We start from the raw sequence: 23,992 nt of genomic DNA, 5'->3' as shown, positions 1-23,992 counted from the left end.
GGGCCTGTCCCACTTAGGTGATTTTTAGGCGACAGCCGGATAATAGGCTGTCGCCATACGGTCGCGGGGTGACGCCTGAGTTGTCTCCTCAAGTATCGTAACTTATTTCTTGCCGCCGCTGGATTTTGAAATGTTCAAAACCTTTCGGCGACAGTGGGCTTGACGTTGCCTGTCTTCTCCTGTCGTAGGTTGTCGCCAGGTTGTTGCCAGGATGTCGCCAGGTTGTCACCGGGTGATGACCTCGTTGAATTCCATTGGCGACAAACTACGTCAACCGGCGACAGGTACCGGCAACTGTCTTCAGTTGTCTTAAGTTCTCACCGACAGGGTCGTTGTTTGTCGTAGCTTGTCGCTGGTGGACTTAGGTTGACTTCCGTTGTCGTAGGTTGTTGCCTGTGTGGCCGTAGGTTGTCGTAGGTGTGGTCGTAGGTGGACGTCCTAAGTGGGTCCACAATTGGGTCGCCGGTTGTCGGTAGCTTGCAGTAGCTTGATGTTGGCTAGGTGACAGGTTGTTGAAGACATTGTCGTAGGGGGGGGGGGGTCCAGTTGCCGCTTTTTCGGCGACCTGCTACAACTGTGACAGTCGCCGGCAGTCACAGAAAAAATCACCTAAGTGGGACAGGCCCTTTAGACTTTAGACAAACAGGCCCTTCGACCCACCGTGCCCATGCCGGCCAGCAATCCCCGTTACACTATCCCACACACGAGGGACAATTAACACATTTTTTTTACCGAAGCTAATTAGCCTACACACCTGCATGTCTTTGGAGTGTGGGAGGAACCGGAGCACCGGGAGAAAACTCACGGGGAGAACGTACAAATTCCGTAGAGACAGCACCTGTAGTCAGGATCAAACCCGGGTCTCTGGCGCTGTATGGCAGTAACTCTACCGCAGCGCCACCGTGCTGCCCCGAAATTGCTTTAGAATTGTTAACACTTGATTAAAATGCCTTTAAGCACAAACTGTTATTGTTGACATAAAATCAAATTTGCACATATTCAAGTGCACAAAGCACTTCATTAATTTCTGCATGAAAAATCTCAAATCACCTTTGCTAATCTGCAATACCGAAATATTGAAAGGGAAATAATGAGCAAATTAATAAAATAACCCACAACGATGAGTTAGGAATTAAGGTGTAATTTTACTTCGGAGTCACGTGAGTGATTCCGTGAAGAGCCCGCTCAGCACGCATGCGCGACACATTACGTTTCAGCAGGCAACAGTGGGAGTCAGGCGCTCCCGCTACAAGCCTGAAAGAGGAAGCTTTAGGTAAGTACTTAACTTCAGTTTAACCAGCGATTCGCGTCTGTTTGTTGCTCCAGGTGGAGCAAAGCAGCAGACGCAAGCGGCCCCCGTTGGACTCCGGGCAAGGAGCGTTCCGTTCACGGAAGGGGGAGAGACGCCACCAGGACCGCACACGCTGCGGTCCACAGACAGGGTGCTGCGCCGGTGCCAGTCCAGACGCAAGCGGCCCCCTTGGACTCCGGGGGAGTCAGGCGCTCCCGCTACGGGGTGAAAGAAACGGACCGTCAGGTAAGCTCTGAGGTAGGGGTTTTCTTTCACAGGAGGAGCCTTCTGCTTTCAGGCAGAGAAGAAAGGCTCTAGAACAAACCTGTCCCCCAAGCCACGGAAGAGTGGGGGGGGGGGGGGGGGGGGGGCAGCAACAAGGCAGTAGGACCGCTTACCTGGCCTCCGCTATTTACCGACACCGCGTCCGAGCCCAGCCCGCTAGCGCCTGAGCAGTGGGCTGGAAGTAAAGCCACGGAAGAGGCGTCTGGCCGGTGGCTTCCGACTTGTCGGACGGGGACGTCTCTCCACCCGCCCGGGAGAGAGACAGCCGCGTGAGCCGCTGGAGTGGCTCCCGGAGCAGGAGCTCCAGCGAGACGCGCTTCGTGAGGGGCGCTCTCGCAGGGGGGAGTTCAGGCACTCCCTCCACAGTGCCTTCTGCACTGTCCATTGCTTCCTCCTTACCCAAGGGTAGCTTTGGTGACCAGGACTGGGCTGGTCAAGAAGAGGGGACGATGGCTGAAGATCTCGGGAGTATGCAAGGGGTGCAGGAACAGGAAGAGCTGCTAGGTGTGGTGGACCGCTACGTGGCAACCCCACGTGCAGGAGGCCGGTCAAGGCCCTACAGGAGAGGTGGTCAATGAGGTATACAGCTCCAGAGAACTGTGAGTCCCTTAAAGTGCCGGCTGTAAACAGCCAAAAGTGGGGGCACGTTGGGGCAAACATTCGGAACCAGGAGCTAAAACTGCAGCGGTCCTCAGGCTCCTGACGTCAGCCATCACATCGTCTGCTGGTTCCGTGGACCAATATGGAGATGACCACAACCTTCGTAAACAAATCATAAGACCTGCCATAAAATCCTAAATTTGCGGGGTTGTGCAAAACCCCAGCCACTGAGCCAGACCCACTGCTCTCTGGCAAAAACCTCACAAAGCATACGAAGGATATGGAGAGGCCTTAACAAGCTTTCGGTCTCATGAGGGCAGGCCCCGGGACAAGCAAAACCAAAAACAATAAGCAGCAGCACCCCATTGCGTCCATCAGTCGACGTCTACCATATGGGACTGATGAAAGCTCGGGGTCCGCATTCTATCACCGAAAGTCTTCTTTAGACCAGGGCCCAGAGCGGACCCCATGGAAAATGTGCCACCCCCCAACGTCACCGCCACGTCAGATGACGTGCAACACTCATTGGACCGGCAGGAAACAGAAGAATACCCATAACCATGAAGGTAGGTGGGTCTGGTTCCTACCAGCATATAGAGTAATACTAACACACGGGAGTCTATCACGAGTGATCAGTATATACTCAATGGCATTAGTGGATACAAATACAATTCATACTAGAAAAATTGCCACCAGGTCAACATTCACCCCAGAGGGTATTTTCCCCTCTCCGTTAAAGAAACGAGAGGGACAAGCTGAACTGGTGAGACTAATTACTAAGGGTATCATGGGAAAACCTGAACCCTTGCAATATATTCACTAAACCCAAACAAGATGGTGGATGTCGCATCATCATTGACTTAACTTCACTAAATATGTTTGTTAAGTATATACATTTCAAAATGGAAACAGTTGTTACTGCCAAACAACTACATTCCAAAGGATACTTCATGGCAAGCATTGATCTTAAAGAAGTTTACTATTTAGTACCATTCACAAGGATCATTGCAGATACCTGAAATTTACCTGGATGGGGCAGCTATAGCAGTTTAAAGCAATGTCTTAAATGGTAGGCAAGACCATGGAATTGACTATGTTAGCTGTGTCAGCTACAAAACAGTTATTCGAAACCCTGGGATTGTCTTACATCCAGATAAATCTAAGTTTAAGCATCCACAATCATGGACTACTTGGGCTTCACAGTTAATTCAGTCTACGTGACTGTAACATTGCCAAGAGACAAAATAGTTGAATTGGCACAATCATGCAACAATTTAATGGTCAACAAACTACCAACTACTCAACAAGTAACAGAGTAATTGGAAAAATGGTAGCAGCAATTTCCGGCTACATAATTCGGACCTTTGCACCAAAAACAACATACAGGTCATTATGATCGTGTCATGAAGTTACCCACTGAAGCAATATCAGGACTACAGTGGTGGGCAACAAACGTTTGGCATAGTTTACAGCCCTATTATCATCACTACCCCTATGTTAGTTATCCAAACAGAAAAAATCAAACTCCTGGGTTGCAGATTCTGCACAAACCACTTCTGGCACTGGGATTATCAGAACAAACCATCGACACCATGTCAGCATCCCTCCGAACATCCACTAAAAAACAGCACTTGTCCAGCATCAAAAAATGGGAGAAGTACTGCTTGGATACAGGGACCACCTACTCAACCGCTACAGTTACCAACGTACTGGAATTCCTGGCGAACCTTCACCACGATGAAGGACTCAGCTACAGAGCCATCAACACAGCTAGAAGTGCCCTGCCTGTCTATTTAATACCAGCTCCAGGACAACAGGCCATGGGGTCCCACTCGCTGGTGGTCAAACTAATCAAGGGTATTTACAACTCTAACCCCCTAGACCAAGGTAAACCCATACATGGGATGTCAGTGTGGTCCTGACATACCTCAGGGGATGGCCACCAGCCAGATCCCTCAACCTGGAACAATCTATGCTCAAAACACTCATGTTGATGGCACTTGTATCTGCACAGAGGGTCCAGTCACTACACCTATTGCGACTGGACACCATGCTCACAGCTCCAGACCAGATCTCTGTCGTTATCCAGGGAATGATCAAACAGAGCAGTCCAGGAACACCTAATCCAGTCGTGGAATTCCGGGCTTACCCGCCAGACCCTACTATCCTAGATAGACACAACCAAAATATTCGAGGGAGATGAAAAGCCTTGTGTGTCAGTCATAAAAAACATTATGGTCGGGTGACGAGCCAAACCATTTCGAGATGGCTCAAGCAGGTGCTAAAAGCTGCTGGGATAAAAATTAACATGTACAAATTTCATTCCACCAGGGCAGCATCCACGTCGACGGCTAAAAGAATGGACGTGCCTATAGACCACATCCTGGCTACAGCAGGATTGTGGGGGGAAAGGCCGTTCAGAAAATTTTATAATAAGCCGTTGGCAAAACCTGTTTTATTTGCAGGAAAGATTTTACAGACTGCAAATATTTAATTTAAGCCCAGGGGAGCAATTTAATTTCTTTGTTGTTATTGTTAAAAAATACCATTGTGTTTTTCTACAAACAGATTCATTGGTTGATTACGATAACACTTCCTCCCTCAAGGACTTCGGCAGTGCGTGAAGTAATAACTGTTACACGGTTTGAAATCACAGAGCTTTGAAGTCTTCACGGAATCACTCACGTGACTCCGAAGTAAAATAGTAAGATTAAACGAGAACTTACCAGTTTGAAGTTTGATCTGTATTTTATGAGGAGTTACGATGAGGGATTACGTGCCCTCCGCTCCCACCCTCAATAATATGGGTCAAACTGATAAACTGATGTCTCCTTGTCTTTACTATGTTTACTTCAATAACTGTGTCTATCTGTGATTCCACACCGCTGCTTTGAAGTATGCCACGCATGCGTGCTGAGCGGGCTCTTCACGTAATCCCTCATCGTAACTCCTCATAAAATACAGATCAAACGTCAAACTGGTAAGTTCTCGTTTAATCTTACTATTCTCCTGCAGAAAAAAAAATCTATTATAGTACTATATAGGGCAGCACGGTGGTGCAGCGGTAGAGCGTTACAGCCTTACAGCGCCGGTGACCCAAGTTCGATCCCAACAACGGGTGCTGTCTGTACAGAGTTTGTACGTTCTTCCCGTGACCCGCGTGGGTTTTCTCCAAGATCTTCGGTTTCCTCCCACACTCCAAAGACATACAGGTTTGTTGGTTAATTGGCTTGGTTTAAATGTAAAATTTAAAGTGTCCCCAGTGTGTGTCGGATTGTGTTAATGTGCGGGGATCACTGGTCGGTGCAGATGCGGTGGGCCGAAGGACTTGTTTTGGTGCTGTATCTCTAAAACTAAACTAAAGTACTAAGTCTGAAGAAGGGTCTCGACCCGAAACATCGCCCATTCCTTCTCTCCAGAGATGTGGCCTTGTCCTGCGGAGTTACTCCAGCTTTTTGTGTCTATCTTCGGTTTAAACCAGCATCTGTAGTTCCTTCCTACACTGAAAGTATTAAGGTGGTCCAGAACACAGATGGAGAGCCTGTCATGATTTATGCGACATGACAGAATCAAAATATACTGGTGGTCAGTTTCTAATCAATGCTCAATATCTTCCTCCACCGTCAGCCTTGTCCAGGTTAGATGTAGGGTGACTTGATTATGTGCTTTTGTACCTTCCTATTTACCGCATGCTCGCACAATGTCATCCGTGCTCTTTCAGGGCTTCCAGTTATGTCACGTCCTCAGCTACACGATTCAACACATCTCAAACATTCCACTTCGCCCACACTCTTTAACTCGGTCAACGGTCTTTACAAATTCGCCTTTGACATAAGGACTAAGATAGACACAAAACGCTGGAGAAACTCAACGGGACAGGCAGCATCTCTGGAGAGAAGGAATAGGTGACGTTTCGGGTCGAGACCCTTCTTCAGACTGATGTCAGCGGAGTGGGCGGTACAGAGATAAAAAGTGGTCGGAGACAGTAAGACTGGTGGGAGAACTGGGAAGGGATGGAGAGAGAGGGAAAGTTAAAGAAGTCAATGTTCATATCGCTGGGGTGTAAGCTGCCCAAGCAAAAAATGAGGTGCTGTTCCTCCAATTTGCGCTGGGCCTCACTCTGACAATGGAGGAGGGGAATGGGAGAGGGAGGGGGAATTAAAGTGTTGAGCAACCGGGAGATTGGGTAGGTTTATTCAAGTCGGACTTGAATCTGTTCTCCTGCAATCACAGATTTAGCTGTTCAGCTTTGCTGGCTGTCCCAGACGTTAACTAACGCAATGCTCGGTACACTGAAATCATTGCTTTACGGACTAATAACAATTTTCTCGCAGCGGAAAACGTTTCACTCTCAGAAGTGACACGCATAGAAACTGGGTTGCTGAGCACTAGATTTTCATTTGTTACACACTTTAAACTTTAAAACATTTTAAATTGTTGAATAAGCTGCGATCAATAAGAGGTGGACAATGTAGAAACAACAAGCTACAGCTGCTGATTAATACACAGAAGGACACAAAGTGCTGGAGTAACTCAGCAGGTCAGCCAGCATCTCTGCAATGGAGAACTTCGTCAAAGTACGGTGTTCGGGGATGCATCTCGACCCGATACGTCACCTATCATGTTTTCCACAGAGAGAGAGAGATACACAAAATGCTGGAGTAACTCAGCGGGTCGGACAGCATCTCTGAAGAAAAGGAATAGGCGATGCTTCGGGGTGAGACCCATCTTTCGACTGAGAGTAAGGGGAAAGGGAAACGAGAGATACAGGGACAGAGAAATAGCGGGCGGGGCCGGGTTTACCGAGAACGAAAAGGAACCATTGCGGATTAGCTTGAATAACTTTGTAACTTTATCAGCACCCTTTATGTGGCGACTCTTTGCATACTTTGTGAATGTTGTTGACAAAAACAAAGAATCTCACTGAGCAGGCATAAGCACGAATTGTGCAAACAATTTCAGCTCTAATCTCTGTTACTCTAGAAGAGCTCCAAGTTATGGATAATGTTGACGTGGTCCATCTTTAGTAATATTTTTGTAATCTATGCTGATTTGTATTCTCTGATTTTATCTGATCTTCATTTTCATTTCAGTGGGTGTATTATTAAAACATAAATTATACCTCTGCTGAGTTGAGAAAACCACTTGACATTTCAATGTATGCGAAGATCTATCATAACAAGACTAGTTGTCATACATTTACAGCTGCTTCAGACTTGCAGAGTAACACAGTATTGAAACAGGCCCGTGGGCCCACCATAGTCCTGCCGAACATCAAGTACCATCCGCACTAATCCCGCCTTTCTCCCACATCCCATCAACTGCTCTCCTGTGCCACACGACCATACAAAGGTCGATAAATGATCGCCAATTAACCTACCGAGCAACACATCTTTCACGTGAGGTGGAAACTGGGACACACTGGGAAACACATTGAGTCACAGGGAGAACATGCAAACATCCCATTAGGCCCCATTCTTAGTCACCGGTGTGACCAAAAACAATGTGAAAAATTGTGGAATACATCTCTTCTAAGTCTGAAAGTATTGCAGGTATATTGTTTTGCATTGTATATATGATTCTTTTTTTTTTTTGAAGTTTACCAAGAGAAATATTTATGTTATGCTGACAATGTTGGTTTAGGGTGAGAGGTCAAATAGGACTGGTCACGTGTGTGACCTCACACGCAAGCATTATTTTCATAATTCTTACAAACTCGGTGAATTTTAAAAAGCTAGAATGTTCATATCTTTAGCAGGCATGCATTATAGTTCTGTCGGTAGGAAAATAGCAATCAATAAGACTAATCTCTTACAATAATTTTTTTAATGTATTACTTTATGTGATGCCATTTGGTAACGTGTGTAACATTTTGACTCACTTTCCAAAGAATGACCCATAGGCAGAACCCAAGATCAGGATCGAACCCTGGAGAGGTATGGGAGCGGCACTGACTCCTGCACCTCTGACACATCTGACCAAATGCTGGAGTAACTCAGCGGGTGAGTCATAGACCTGTACGGCACTGAAGTGACCCTTCGGCCCGCCTTGTCCTTGCCAACCAAGTTGGCATTTTGGGCTGGTCCCATTTATTTGCGTTTGGTCCATAGCCTTCTAAACCCTTCTTATTCATATGACCCACCCTCATCTGAAACAAACCTAAAAGTGGCTTCAAATAACAGTAATGTTGCATCAGATGATAGAGTTCTCAGGCGATAATCCTGTTTCCTTAACTTTAATATAATAAGCAGGACTTTTCCTGGATCTGCTCCTTATACCTTACATGGACGACATGGTGGCACAGCGGTAGAGTTATTCCCCTATTGTGCCAGAGACCGGGTTCGATCCTGGCCTTGGGTGCTGCCTGTACAGGGTTTGTACGTTCTTCCCTTGACCTGCGAGGGTTTTCTCCGGGTGCTACGGTTTCCTCCGACACTCCAAAGACGTTCAGGTTTGTAGGCTAATTAGCTTCGATAAAATTAAAATTGGAAATTGTAGTGTGTAGGATAGTGCTAGTGTGCGGGGATGGCTGGTCGGCATGGACTCGGTGGGCCGAAGGGCCTGTTTCCATGCTGTATCTCTAAACTAAACTAAACAGCTCAGTTGCACCGGACGTTAAAATTCTCAGCCGAAAATCTTCTAAATTTTCTTATAACTTAAGTATGACGGCCAGGAATGTTCTTGGAGCCACGGAAGCTCTGCAGAAAGAATGTTCAGATTCTGACTGAAGATATATTTCTGCTATCAGATGGAATCAGGGGGTTTACAAATTCATCGGATGCAGTAGTAAAAAGATGGAAGGTAAACACAAAATGCTGGAGTAACTCAGCGGGTGAGGCAGCATCTCAGTAGAGAAGGAATGGGTGATGTGTTGGATCGAGACCCTTCTTCAGACTGATATCAGCGGAGGGGGCGGGACAAAGATCGAATGTAGGCGGAGACAGTAGGACCATTGGGGGAGAACTGGGAAGGGACTTGTGGGAGAACTCCACCTCTCTCCGATTTTGCCACCACCTTTGATTTTAAGCGGCATCTGCTGTTCTTTCTTGCACATTTTGTCCACTCCACTGCGAAACCTCCTCAAGATAAGTCTGAAGAAGTTCTCCTCCTCTCTCCGATGCCCCATCCTCTGACAGCAGTCTGAAGAAGGATCTCGACCCGAATCGTCGCCCATTCCTTCTCTCCTGAGATGCTGCCTCACCTGCTGAGTCACTCCAGCATTTTGTGTCTACCTTCAATTTTAACCAGCATCTGCAGTTCTTTCTTACACAAAAGATGGAACGGCCCTGTGCAACTTCCTCATCAAGCGTTTTCATTTAGGAAGTAAAATGGCCGTGCTGAGCGCTGTTCTGGTTGAAATTTATTGCGCGCTTTAAAGATAACGGGCTGGGCTCCGTTCTCTCTCCTGCACCCTCCCTGCACGGGAACCCAGCGTGATGGATGGGAGGTTGGAGAGCCAGCTCGGTGGAAGTACCGACACTTACTGCACACTGGAGAGTATTCAAGCCTGTTCTCTCATCGCTGACTCTTTGATAAAACCATCCACTGAGCCTCATTTTGTATCCGCACATTTTTTCCTATTACAAATATTTATTTTACGATTTAACTGGAAATGTCAAGCAAAGGGTATCTTCGCGGAGGCGTTTACACAGGGTTTGGAGTCACCCCACATTACAGAAGCAGCACAGGTCGGGTAGACGCACAGATTCTCTAGGGGAATCAAAAACTGGAGGACATAAGTTTAAGGTGAGGAGGGGAAGATTTAATAGAAACCTATTAATAGAAGGGTAGCTTTTTAACAGAAAGGTTGGTAAGTGTATGGAACGAGCTGCTGGAGAAGATAGTTAAGGCAGATGCTATTGCAGCGTTTGAGAACCATTTAGACAGGTACATGGATAGGACAGGTTTAGAGGGATATGGACCAACAAGGCAGACAAACAAGCAAGGGCAAAACTGCATTGGCATTGCTAAGATTTTCTGTTCGTTTTAGCTTAGTTTGGTTTAAAGATACAGCGCGGAAACAGGCCATTCGGCCCACCTGAGTCCGCGCCGACCAGCGATCCCCACACACTAACACTATCCTACACACACTCGGGATAATTTACAATTATACCAAGCCAATTAACTTACAGACCTGTATGTCTTTGTAAAAGTGTGGGAACAAACCGGAGATCCTGGAGAAAACCCACACAGGTCACGGGGAGAACGTACAAACTCCGTATGGACAAGCAAGCACCCGTGGTCAAAATCAAACCCGGGACTCTGGCACGGTAAGGCAGCAGCTATACCTCTACACCATCGTGCCAGACTATCTGGGATATGGCATATAAAGCCGCTCTCCTTGAAGGGCAAGGTGAGATGTGGTTGTTCCAACTAAAGAAAATCTAAGCGGTTTATAGTTAATGAAATGTTACCTTTCTGTTTATGGGCAAGATGCAAACAGTGAACTATAGGTTTACTGGGATATTCTGAATCGTTGGTGACCAGATACTTTGTGGAAAGGATCTGTTGAGTCCCTTTAAAGTTTTCTTTGCATTTAATGGTTGCATTCGGTGATATTAGGCTGTGGGCCGAGGAGCTTTATTCTACAGTTTTGTGACCCAAGTCACCAAACTATATGAAATTTTCACATATTGTGTAAAAAATTTATATAAATCACCCCTGAAACTCGTCATGAACAAGACTTGCACATTTTTATTAAATTAGAGAAAAACCGAATCAAAGCACGTTTAACATTGAGTTGTCTGCCAGTTGGCCAATCACGCGCTTTGCTTCAGGCCAGCACACAAAATGGCTGAGGGTGCCTCTACAGATGCCTGTTTTACTGGAGATTCCGATTTGTTGTTCTGTGGAATACATGTCGTGGAAACTTGCAGCAGGGTAATTGAATTTAGTGAGAAAAGCATTAAAAAGGCTGAAGAATGTGCTGCTAAGTGGAAGAAAGCCTTGAAAACAAAGTCGCTGCTGAGGTGCTGGAACACAAAGAAGACAGCCGGGAATCAACTCTAACTGAAAGGTAAGATCTAAAGTCTGAATTTATGAAAATCTATCTGTATGGACTTCAATTAATTTAATTGCACCCTTTTATAATGTGAATAAATTCATTCATTCATTCATTCATTCATTCATTTATTCATTCATTCATTCATTCATTCATTCATTCATTCATTCATTCATTCACTCATTCACTCATTCATTCATTCATGAAGTTGAGGGCCTAAACTATATGTTTCCATAACACAGTCAATTAAACATTGTCACTAATGCCAGCTTGTTGTAGAGTAATAAGTCTTTAACAGCTAATCTCGGAGCTGCCTGCGATAACTTACCGGGAAAAAGTGCTCCGACCGCGGGGCCTAGGTACCCGCGGTATAGTGAAGCCGCGGTCTCAATTAATAAGCGGTCGATTCGCGAACGCGGAGCCGCAGATCATCTCCGCAGGCGGGGGGGGGGGGGGGTGGGGGGGAGGCTGTACCAAGTGCCGTCTGTAGCGGCCGTTTTCAGGCCCCGACAACGGGAGAAAAACGGAGGGATATCGATCGCAATTTATAGGCTTCCATTGCAGTGAGAAATGGTCAGAAATGGTTGATGTTTCTGTATAAATGAATTGGTGATATGTGAACTTGAACTAGTTTTTCTATGGTAGTAACCTATTGTTATTCTCATTAACATTCTTCTTGGTTTCTTGGTCCTCCAAAATATTCCAAATGGAATTTAAATTGGAGGTGGAATTTTATTAAGATTAATTAACATTATTTATTAACAATTATTAATTAATTTATTAATTATTATTAATTAACAGAATTTATTAACATTAAGAAGAGGTTGAATTTTATGAATTGAAGTCCATGCAGACTTAATGACTATGAGATTTTATTTTTCTGTAGCCTCTAGTTAAACTTGAAATAACTTATCAATTGTAGTAAATTACAGTGTAAGTCTCATTGACATTAAATAGAGGTTGACACTTTATGAATGGAAGTCCATGCAGACCTAGGTACTATGAGATGTTTCTTTCTCTAGCTATTCTGCACCCTCTGCTCCTGCACTTGAACTTGTAGTCTTATCTATGGCAGTAAATTACAGTGTAAGTCTCACTGACATTAAGAAGAGATTGACATTTTATGAATTGAAGTCCATGCAGACCTAAGTAATATGAGAGGTTTTCTTTCTGCAGCTTCTGCTCCTCCACTCTTCAGAGCCTGTCCACACAAAAGTGTTTTGTGTGAACATGCATTGTGCTTTAATGAACAGTAATTTGATCATTTGCAGACTTGCCATCCCATCTACCTGGACATGCATACATGTTTAATTTCCTCATTGATATGCCGATATTGTCTTACATAATATAAAACATGAAAAGATGTAAAATACACCCTGACACATATTATCTTCTATTATTAGGAGGCAGCAGTGTATCCCGGGTTATCAAGCAGAGTGCTATAGTCACTTCAGCAACATAACAACAATAAATCGAGCGATAGCAAAGTCTAGAAGGAAGAAAGGTAATGATAGGACTCAAACAACAAATCTTCTTACTTATGGTCATAAGATGTTACTTTGAAAAATGAAAAGATATTTGAGGATGTTGATTTATTTTACTTTTTCATTCCTTTTCTGTTTTCTTTTTCCTCTTTCAATTGAGTTCAAGACGCCGAAAAGCCTGAAGCAGGTGAATCGCCTCAAGAGGCAGTTCCTGATGGTGAAGCAGATGAGCCGGCCCCAAAGAGACTGCTTCGATCCATGACAAGTCATAGTCAACAAACAGCAACTGTCGAGGACACTGACCGTAGGCATGTCCTACCAGCGCATTGCATCATTTGTAAAGGTTCAAAGTACACAAAAGAAATAAATTGTGGTAAAAAATGATTATATAATGTTTTATTTTAATGTGGTTCGTTTCACTGTTTATTTGGTCAAATTATTTAAACAATGAGTGAATTACTTATGATAATGGCGTGCCGGTGAATGACTGCGACAATCCACCCACCGATCCACATATACATACATACGCACATCCACACACACATATCCATCCATACGCACACTTCTATGCATGCAAACACACACATACATGCACACATAAATCCGCACACACACACCCACATCCACACATCCATTCACACGCTGACATACATGTACACATCCAAACATACATGCACACATACATCCATCCACACGTACATACACACTTACACCCACAGATACACGTTTGAAAGGCATACACAGACACACACACAAACAGGGGGGACAGGGGGGAAGAGGAGAGGGGGGGAGAGGAGAGGGGGGGGGGAGAGGAGAGGGGGGGGAGAGGAGAGGGGGGAGTGAGGGGGTGTGCTGACAGGGGGTGAGGTGAGCGGAGGGGAGGGGAGAGGTGGGGAGCAGGGATGGGGAGGGGGGGTGGAGGGAAGGGGGTAGGGGTGTGTGGAGGGGAGGGGGGTTTAGGGAAGGGACGGTGGGGGAGGGGATGAAGGGGAGGAGGGGGAGAGAGAGAGAGGGGGAGTGGAGAGGAGAGGAGTGGGGGAGAGGAGAGGGGGGGAGAGGAGAGAGGGGGAGAGGAGAGGGGGGGATAGGAGAGGGGGGGATAGGAGAGGGGGGATAGGAGAGGGGGGATAGGAGAGGGGGGGAGAGGAGAGGGGGTGAGGACAGGGGGGAGGAGAGGGGGAAGAGGAGAGGGAGAGGAGAGGGGGGGGAGAGAGGAGAGTGAGGGTGTGTGCTGAGAGGGGGTGAGGTGAGCGGAGGGGGAGAGGTGGGGAGCAGGGAGGGGGAGGGGGGATGGAGGGAAGGGGCTAGGGGTGTGTGGAGGGGAGGGGGTTTAGGGGAGGGACGGTGGGGGAGGGAATGGAGGGGAGGAGGGGGGGAGAGGAGAGGGGGGGAGAGGAGGGGGGGAGAGGAGAGGGGGGGAAGAGGAGAGGGGGAAGAGGAGAGGGGGGAAGAGGAGAGGGGGGAAGAGGAGAGGGGGGGAGAGGAGAGGGGGGGAGAGGAGAGGGGGGGAGAGGAGAGAGGGGGGAGAGAGAGGGGGGGAGAGGAGAGGGGGGAGAGGAGAGGGGGGGAGAGGAGAGGGGGGGAGAGGAGAGGGGGGGAGAGGAGAGGGGGGGGGGGGGAGAGGAGAGGGGGGGGGGGGGGAGAGGAGAGGGGGGGGGGCGGAGAGGAGAGGGGGGGAGAGGGGGGGAGAGAGAGTGCCTTTTTATTTCAACCCAAACCCCCCAAACAACCATTTGCAGGCAGTGCTTTTTTTTACTTTAACCATATTTTCATTTTCAAACCACATTAAGGGTACTTACACTCAGTTGTGTAGACATGTGTTCAGTGTTATTCACAGCTCAGAGAACCGTGACCCTCTGCCTTCCTCCAGCTTGCAGACTAATTGAGGCACATCACTTCCTGTTTTTTTAGTCCATCCCCCCTGCCGCCAGCGGGGGCAGCAGAGAGAATAGGGAATTTTGTAAAATCATTAATATCTCTGTCATTTTTTATCGACTGGAAAAATCCTCGGCACACATGCGGCGGAGGGGGGGCTCTGAGCGAGGTGGCCAAAAATGACGGCCGTAGGTGGCGGCGTTCTCTCGGAAATCGCAGCACAGATCGCCAATACCAGTCAAGAACAGACTTTTAGTAATATAGATCATTATACTTAATTATATGTGATAACATTCATATTAACAGGTTATATATATATATTGGTATAATAATATATAGTTTAAATTGACTGCAACATGGAAATAGGCTGCCCATGGTGTAATACGGGCATTGGCTTATTTTCCCGATCTCATTTTCTAATTAGTTTAATTAATTAAAGTGCAACTTTTGACAATGACGAGTTATGACTTCCTTCTCAATAATATTTCATCTAAATCTGTGGAAAATTTCATGTAGTTTGGTGACTTGGGTCACGAAAACCTATTTCTAGACACATTTATGGTTGGACTTAATGGTTACATAGTCTATTAGGCTTGCACCTTGCCCATGGACAAATCTGAATTGACAAATAATGCTGACAGCATCTTTGTCTATCAAGGTTAGCAAAGGTTGCTGCATTCATTATTGCCGAAAACGTATTTCCATTTTGAGTTGCTAATCTAACCCTTGATCCACAATAACCTTTCTCTTGTATTTTGACCTTCAGAAGTTTCAAAGCCTTTACGTTCAAAATAACTCTATTGTACAATGGTAAGTTAGATACGAGTTAGCAAGTGTAATTATCGTACAGATTTTCTGCCCAGTGTAGCGGCACAAACACAATGAAGCCAAATGAATAGTCCTATTTTTCTAAACCCATTTTACACTTTATACTTAAGGGAAGTCTCTGTAAGTCCGTTTAATTGGAAGGCTGGGGGTGGGTGGTGGGAGGTGAGAATCTGAAATTGTGCCACAAAAGCTTACCTCCAGAAAATTCACTGCATTCCATGTTCAAACCAGGCTCTCATACTTTGAACATTCAGCTGTAAAACAGTCATCACTTTTTTAGGCTTAGTTTTAGTTTGAGAGATAAGGCGTGGAAACAGGCCCTTCGGCCTACCGAGTCCGTTAAAGAAACATTCAGACTGGTACATGGATAGGCCAGGTTTATAGGGCGAAATGCAGGCATGTGGGACGAGTGTAAATGGGACACGTTGGCTGGTGTGGGCAAGTTATGCTGAAGGGCCTGTTTCCATGCTGTAAGACTCTATGACTCTATGAACGATTCCACATTACATTTTCCTTCAGCGAAGAGGCGAGCAAGGATGGTTAAGATGAAACAGATAATCCAGAGCTCGATGCGACTTACAAAATGTCATTAAATCACGAGAAATGACTGCCCTATGACAGGAAAACAGGAATTGCTCTGCATGAGTGCACGGGAGACACGACCTTTTCTCTGTCGGGTCTCCGTTGTCGTTGGGGCTGCAACGAGGAGCGTCCTCCAACAGGAATACCGGGGGCTCTGGTGCCGACTACTCACCTCACCGTCGCGGAGCTGGCCGAGACCAGAGCGGGTGGAGCTGTGGTGGACGCTGCTGCGGCCCGACCCCCGGAGATTCGGTGGCTGCAACTGCGGGTCTGGCGGACAGTGACACCGGGAGCCCGCGGGTCCCTGGAGGGAGACCGCTTTTCAGGGCTTCCGCAGCGGCGACTTCTCCCGCCCGAGTTGCGGGGTTGAAGAGCACCTGGAGCGGGGCTTTACAGCACCGCCCCGCGCGGCTTGGAATGGCTGCGGGACTCTGCGAGCGCGCGCCGGGGGCCCTAACATCAAGACCCGGTGCGCGACCTTGCATCACCCGGCGTGGCTTTAATGGCCACGGAACAATTCGCCATCGCCCGCCGGGGGCTTTGACTTTGACTCTGACATCGGGGGGGGGAGAGTGCAGTGGAGAGAGAAGTTTTTTTGGCCTTCCATCACAGCAATGTGATGGATGTTTATGTAAATTATGTTGTGTCTTGGGTCTATTTGTTTGTAATGTATGGCTGCAGAAACGGCATTTCGTTTGGACCTCAAGGGGTCCAAATGACAATAAATTGAATTGTATTGTATTGTATTGTATTGTATTGAGTTGCTGCTGATGTTCACGGCATTGCGATTAATGGTGGAGCAGCAGCCTTGGTGGTTTCTGAAGGTGCCGCGAATCTGTGAGAGGCTGTGGGGTCACACGAGTCTCATCATTGGAAAACACTTACAGTTACTACTTAAAACTATTGCCAGCTGTTACAGGAAACAAGTCATCATTCACCTGTTTAATACATCTGTGCAGTGCAGCTTAATTATTATTCCTGATGTTCCTTGTAGCTCTCAATAATGAACTTGTGTTGGGAACGTTGAACGGAACTGTAAAGATTGTAAATTGTCCCTAGTGTGTGTAGGATAGTGTTAGTTTGCGGGGATCGCTGGTCGGCACGCACTCGGTGGGCTGAAGGGCCTGTTTCCACGCTGTGTCTCTAAACTAAACTAAATTCAGATGATCTATTGTTCAAGCTTGTTGGTTGCAAAATACCACTGATTATTGTGTATGTAGACCATCATGTCCTGTATGCAAGTCTGATTGCTTTAAGCAGAAAAAAACCATGTCGTCCATTACCACCTGATTTTCATATACAAAGACCAAAATACTTAATAATTTGCTTATAGCAATAATGTGGCATAAATCCAGCTCATAAGATGTGCATGCATGCCTGCATTCATTTATTTTCTTTATTTATTCTCAGGAATAAATAAATGTATGAATATAGGAATAACTATCACCAGCAGTTTGTCCTGGACCAGGCACATTGACGCTATGGCTAGGAAAGCACACCAATGATTCTACTTCCTTAGATGGCTAAGGAAGTTCTGTATGTCATAAGGTCATAAGTGATAGGAGTTGAATTAGGCCATTCGACCCATCAAGTCTACTCTGCCATTCAATCGTGGCTGATCTCTCTCTCCCGCCTAACCCCATTCTCCTGCCTTCTTCCCATAACACCCGACACCCGTACTGAATAAGTACCCGTACTAATCAAGGTTGTCGAGCATGTACCCAACAACCTTCACCATTTTAAGCAAATGCATCACAGTTTGATTTTGGAACAGCACCATACAAGACAGCAAGAAATTGCAGAGTTGCGGACGTAACTCAGACCATTGTGCAAGCCGACCTCTCCCTTCCATTGATTCCGTCTTCACTTCACGCTGCCTCGGCAAGGCCACCAGCATCATCAAGGACCAGTCTCACCCTGGGTCACTCCCACATCTTCCATCTACCATCAGGCAAGAGGTACAGAAGTTTGGTTTAGTTTAGTCTAGACATACTGTGGGGAAACAGCCCCTTCGCCCACCGTCGGTCCGCGCCGACCAGCAGTCCCCGCATATTAACACTGTCTTACACCAAGCCAATTAACCTACATACCTGCACGTCTTTGGAGTGCGGGAGGAAACCGAAGATCTCAGAGAAAACCCACGCAGGTCACGGGGGGAACGTACAAACTCCGTACTGTCAGCACCCGTAGTCAGGATAGAACCCCGGTCTCCGGCGCTGCATTCGCTGTAAGACAGCAACTTTACCGCTGCGCCACCATGAAAACGCACACCTCCAGATTCAGGGATTATTTCTTCCCAGCTGTTATTAGTCCCCTCACTAGTTAGAGTGCGGTCCTGACCTCCCGTCTATCTCACCGGAGACCTTTGAGATATATATAATCGAACTATAACTTGTGCTAAATGTTGTACCCTTTATACTTTATCTATACACTGTGGTCGGCTTGACTGTAATCGTGTCGAGTCTTTTCTGGATAGCACACAACAAAGGTTTATCTTTCTCCCTCGATCTACATGACAATACCAAACTCAACTAACCACAGGAAGTGCAACATGTACACACTATCTGCCCAACAAATGAACCAAGTATTAAATATTAGAAATGTAACAAAATAGGTTGCAAAGCAACCATTTTCTATGTTGAAGGAGAGAAAGTCAATTTTACCATTTGATAAGTGGTTGAATGGGACATAATTAACGACACGAAACTTGCAGAACACAATTTAGTTATGATAATAGGAGAAAATGTTGAAATGATAAAGCAGGTCAGGAAGGATTTGATTAGATATATTTAATGAGCTCGATCTAGATAGAAAATGTCAAAAGCTCCACAAGGGATTTCTATCATTCAATCTACCTGGTGCAAGCAGGTTCATGATCTCTATGTTAGTGTTGGAAGCCGAAACGCATTGACTTTAGTTTAGTTGACATTAGTTTAGAGATACAGCGCGGAAACAGGCCCTTCGGCCCACCGAGTCCGTGCCGACCAGCGATCCCCGCACATTAACACTAGCCTACACACACTAGGGACAATTTACCGAAACCGAAGATCTCGGAGAAAACCCACACAGGTCACAAGGAGAACGTACAAACTCCGTATAGACAGCACCTGTAGTCGGGATTGAACCCGGATCTCTGGCACTGTAAGGCGTTGTAAGGCAGCGACTCTACCACTGCATTACCTTACTGCCCTATGTTCTCCAGAGATGCTGCTTGTCCCTCTGAGTTACTCCAGGAGAATGTGTTAACTCCTAGACACCCGAGGCTGGGATCAAACCCGGGTCTTTGGCGCTGTGAGGCAGCAGCTCTACCAGCTGCACCACTGTGCCGTCTATGTGGCAATGTACACTACAGCATAGCCTTTCTTCACCTGGCTCTGCCAATGAGTAGGTGATTGATGGTGGGGAAGGGAGCAGATTGAGGATCTCTAAATTCAGTTCAGTTTAGTTTACTGTCACATGCACCGAGGTACAGTGAAATGCTTTTCGTTGCATGCTAACCAGTCAGCAGAAAGACAATACATGATTACAATCGATCCATTTACATGTATAAGAGATACATGATAAGGGAATAGTGTTTAGTGCAAGAAAAAGCCAGCAAAGTCTGGTTAAGGATAGTCCAAGGGACATCAAAGAGGTAGACAGCGGTTCAGCACTGCTCTCTGGTTGTGGTAGGATGATTCAGATGCCTGATAACAGCTGGGAAGAAACTGTCCATGAATCTGGAGGTGTGCGTTTTCACACTTCTGTACCTTTTGCCAGATGGGAGAGGGGAGAAGAGGGAGAGGCCAGAGTGCAGCTCGTCCTTGATTATGCTGCTGGCCTTGCCGAGGCTGCGTAAGGTATAAATGTACTCAATGGAAGGGAGGTTGGTTTGTGTGATGGTCTGGGCTGTGTCCACAATTTGTTGCAATTTCTTACCGTCTTCCAAACCAAGCGGTGATACATCCTGATAAAATGCTTTCTGTGGTGCATCTGTAGAAGTTGGTGAGAATTGTAGAGGACATGCCAAACTTCCTAATCCTTCTGAGGATGGAGAAACTCTAAATTGCCTTGAGCCTCAAGCGCCACACAGAATTTCAACTCGGGGAGGACATTTCACCAAATCGCCGTGGAATCCCAACAAAGGGCTCCTACAACAAGGGCTCCTAAATGAGTCTTTTCAGCCCATGTTGAATTTCTAGAGTCCACTGAGTTTAATTCCCCCAACCATGTCCAGCTTTCCGACCATTGAGTGTGTAAGGTCACTGAAATATTAACACAAATGATCAAAAATGGGGATTCATTTGCCAGGATAGGTCTTTAAGTCAAGAACTAGCATTTTTGATGCGTTGCAATGAAGTTAAATCAGGCTGCAAATCGAAGAGTTATCTGCAGAAACCAGGGAAACAAACAACATTGGCAATAATTGCATTTCATTTGCATATCCAATAAATTACAAAAATAAAACAGTACCATCTAGCATTCTAGGTGGGAATTCCAAAGGACTGGGTGAGTTTGTTTTTTTAGTTTAGAGACACAGCGCGGAAACAGGCCCTTCTGCCCAGAGTCCGCGCCGACGAGCAATCCCCGCACATTAGCACTACCCAACAAACAGTTTGGAAGTGCTTTGGATACAATTTTACCGAAGCCAAATTACGGGCAAGCCTGCACGTCTTTGGAGTGTGGAAGGAAACCGGAGCACCCTGAGAAAACACTGGCAGGTCACGGAGAGAACGTACAAACTCCATACAGGCAGCGCCCGGAGTCACAATCAAACCCGGGTCTCCGTTGCTGCTACCGCTACTCCACCTTTGGTGGCTTGGTCACAACTTGCTTTTAGTTATTCTATATCAACACTGTTGCATTCGATTCCATAGCTTTATAAAAATGGCAATTTCAACCTAATCTATTTTTCCATTTGTTCGTGATGCAGGAAATACAAAGCCTTAAGGCCCAGTCCCACTGTACGAGGAAATTCACGCGTTCTTCCGAGTTTTCCCCTGATTCGAACTCGGAGAATGTCCGTAGCGGGTCCGTAGGAGTTCGTGCATGTCTCGTAGCGGCTTGTACGAGTTATGGTCGGTATAAAGAGTAACAATTTTCTTGATCACTAGTATTTTTTTACACATGGACATTTTTTGCAGGGATGAAAATACGTCACGAGTTTACTGGATTTCGCGAGTACCTACCGTTAGCATTACGAGCCGCTACGAGACAGCCACGAACTCCTACGGGCCCGCTACGCACATTCTCCGAGTTCGAATCAGGGGAAACTCAGGAGAACTCGTGAATCACCTCGTACAGTGGGACAGGGGCTTTACTCTCTTTAAAAGTGAACTGTGCGTAAACATGGGTACACCAAAGGTTTTGCAAATCGTAAAATTCAAAGTGATTACCAACACTGTCTTTGTTGCAGCAATTCAGCAAACTAACAAATCATAAATGGAATCAGGGTCGCATTAAAAGAAGTTTCATTCATCGAGGTGGAAAGCACACAGGGCTTTATGAAAACCGCTAATTAACAGATTACCAGTGAACAGCAATCACACTGCTACTAGTTTCAGATTAAATGGGAAGCTTTGGCTGTTGATGATGGATAAGTGAAGAAATACACAAGCCAGCTGTTGCTGAAAATATCAAATCTGAATCTTGAAGTAAAGGTCAACATTCATAAAAACTGGAAAGATAAAAGGCTAGAAACTCTGCAGGAAGGAACCACAGATGCTGGTTTAAACCGTATAGAAGGCACAAAAAGCTGGAGCAACGCAACAACTGGTCAGACAGCATCTCTGGAGAAAAGGAATAGGTGATGTTTCGGGTCGAGACACTTCTGCAGACCGTTCTGAGGAAGGGTCTTGACCAGAAACGTCACCTGTTCCTTTTCTCCAGAGATTGCTGCCTAAAGGCTAGAAACTGCTGCATGCTGAACCTGTTTCCTATCCACAAATCAAACTTATCAGTAGCAAAGAGATGCAGCCAGTGTTCACTCTGTGCAGAGGTTCGGCCCACTGACAGGTTAGCAACTGTGGTAAAGCCTATAAATCATTGTAGGTTAATTGGCCTCCGTAAAATTCCCCCTTGTGTGTGAGGAGTGAATGTGCAAGTGGGATAACATGGATCGAGTGATCGATGATCGTAATGGACTCGCTGAGCCGGAGGCCCTGTTTCCATGCTGTGTCTAGCCATTAATCAATCAGAATTATGAAGATAGACACAAAATCCTGGAGTAACTGAGCGAGCCAGGCAGCATCTCCAGAGAAAAGGAATAGTTGACGTTTCAGGTCGAGACCCTTCTTCAGACTGAGATTCATCTTGCCAGACATTCCCTCACAATCATAGAGTTTGAGTTTAGTTCATTTACTTCCACTTCAGCTTTGTGGAATCTGAGGTGGCAAATTAGTTTAGTTTAGTTTAGTTTAGAGATACAGCGTGGAAACAGGCCCTTCAGCCCACCGTGTCCGCGCCGACCAACAATCCCCGCACATTAACACTGCCCGCACACGCTAGGGACAATTTACAATTAGATTGGGCAAATTCACTTACAAACCTGTACATCTTTGGAGTGTGGAAGGAAACTAGAGATCCCGGAGAAAATCCACGCAGGTCACGAGGGGAAGGTACAAGTGAGTTCCATGTGTTGCCCCGGATTCTACCACAGACGAGGCCGGAGGTGGCGGATGGAGCAGATGTGTGGACAGTTTGTGATCTGCTCTGCTCCTGCCCCCACTCATGCTAGACTTCAGTGCGCTCCTGATTCATAATAATAATAATGGATGGGATTTATATAGCGCCTTTCTAATACTCAAGGCGCTTTACATCGCATTATTCATACATTCCTCAGTCACACTCGGTGGTGGTAAGCTACTTCTGTAGCCACAGCTGCCCTGGGGCAGACTGACGGAAGCGTGGCTGCCAATCTGCGCCTACGGCCCCTCCGACCACCATCAATCACTCACTCACATTCACACACATTCACACACAGGCAAAGGTGGGTGAAGTGTCTTGCCCAAGGACACAACGACAGTATGCACTCCAAGCGGGATTCGAACCGGCTACCTTCATGGCCTTGAGGTTCTCAACACCATCCCGAATGCTTCTTCACCACTTTGAGGAGTCATGGTCCAGAGGTTCCCAGCGGAAACGGATAAGGCTTTGGAACCTTGGGTGCCGGAGAATCAGTAGAGGGCGTGTACAGGAAAAATGTGGAGTTTCTGGAGATGGTGCCAATGGCGTTTACCGGGATGTTGACTGGATTAGAAAATGTTCACCAGGAGGAGAGATTGAACAAACTTGTATCATTTTCCCTGGAGCATTGGAGGCTGAGGAGAGACCTAATAGATGTTAGGATGGCCAGAGATAGGGTAGACAGTCAGAAGTTTTCGCTCAGAGAGGAAATGCCAAATACTAGAGGGCATAGCTTTGAGGAGAGAGCAAACATACTTAAATGGAAACAACCTGGAGTTTTTTTTAACAGAGCATGGTAGGTGCCTGGAAACGTGCTGCCAGGGTTGGTGGTGGAAGCAGATATGACAGTGTTGTTTAAGAGGCTTATAGATAGGCACATAAATATGCAAGGAATGTAGGGATATAATGTTTGTGCAGATGGAAAGGATTAGTTAATTTAGCATCATTTTTTGGCACAGACATTGGAGGTCGAAAGGTCTATTCCTGTATTATACTGTCTATATACTGTCATGAGTAATAGGAGTAGAATTAGGCCATTCGACCCATCATGTCTACTCCGCCATTCAATCATGGCTGATCTATCTCTCCCTCCTAACCCCATTCTCCTGCCTTCTCCCCATAACATCTGAACCCATACTAATCAAAAATCTATCTATCTTTGCCTTAAATATATCCACTGACTGCCTCCACATCCTACTGGGCAAATAATTCCACAGATTCACCACCCTCTGACTAAATATATTTCTCCTCATCGCTATCCTAACAGAACGTCCTTTAATTCTGAGGCTATGACCTCTAGTCGTAGACTCTCCCACTAGTGGAAACATCCTCTCCACATCTACTCTATCCAAGCCTTTCACTGTTCTGTATGTTTCAATGAGG

At 46.2% G+C, this 23,992-nt stretch overlaps 1 long non-coding RNA gene across 1 annotated transcript; it reads left to right on the top strand.

Moving 5' to 3' along the window:
* The first annotated feature begins 11,990 nt into the window (after nt 1-11,990).
* LOC116981627 lies at nt 11,991-23,515 on the top strand. Its single transcript, XR_004414265.1, has 3 exons — nt 11,991-12,000; nt 17,020-17,024; nt 23,480-23,515. It is a non-coding gene; the product is annotated as an uncharacterized LOC116981627 (long non-coding RNA).
* The last annotated feature ends 477 nt before the right edge of the window (nt 23,516-23,992 follow it).

This window comes from Amblyraja radiata, chromosome 15, assembly GCF_010909765.2.
Source record: "Amblyraja radiata isolate CabotCenter1 chromosome 15, sAmbRad1.1.pri, whole genome shotgun sequence".
Classification (NCBI taxonomy): domain Eukaryota; kingdom Metazoa; phylum Chordata; class Chondrichthyes; order Rajiformes; family Rajidae; genus Amblyraja; species Amblyraja radiata.
The sequence above is the reverse complement of the archived record's forward strand: the minus strand, read 5'-3'. Positions and strand labels throughout refer to the sequence as shown.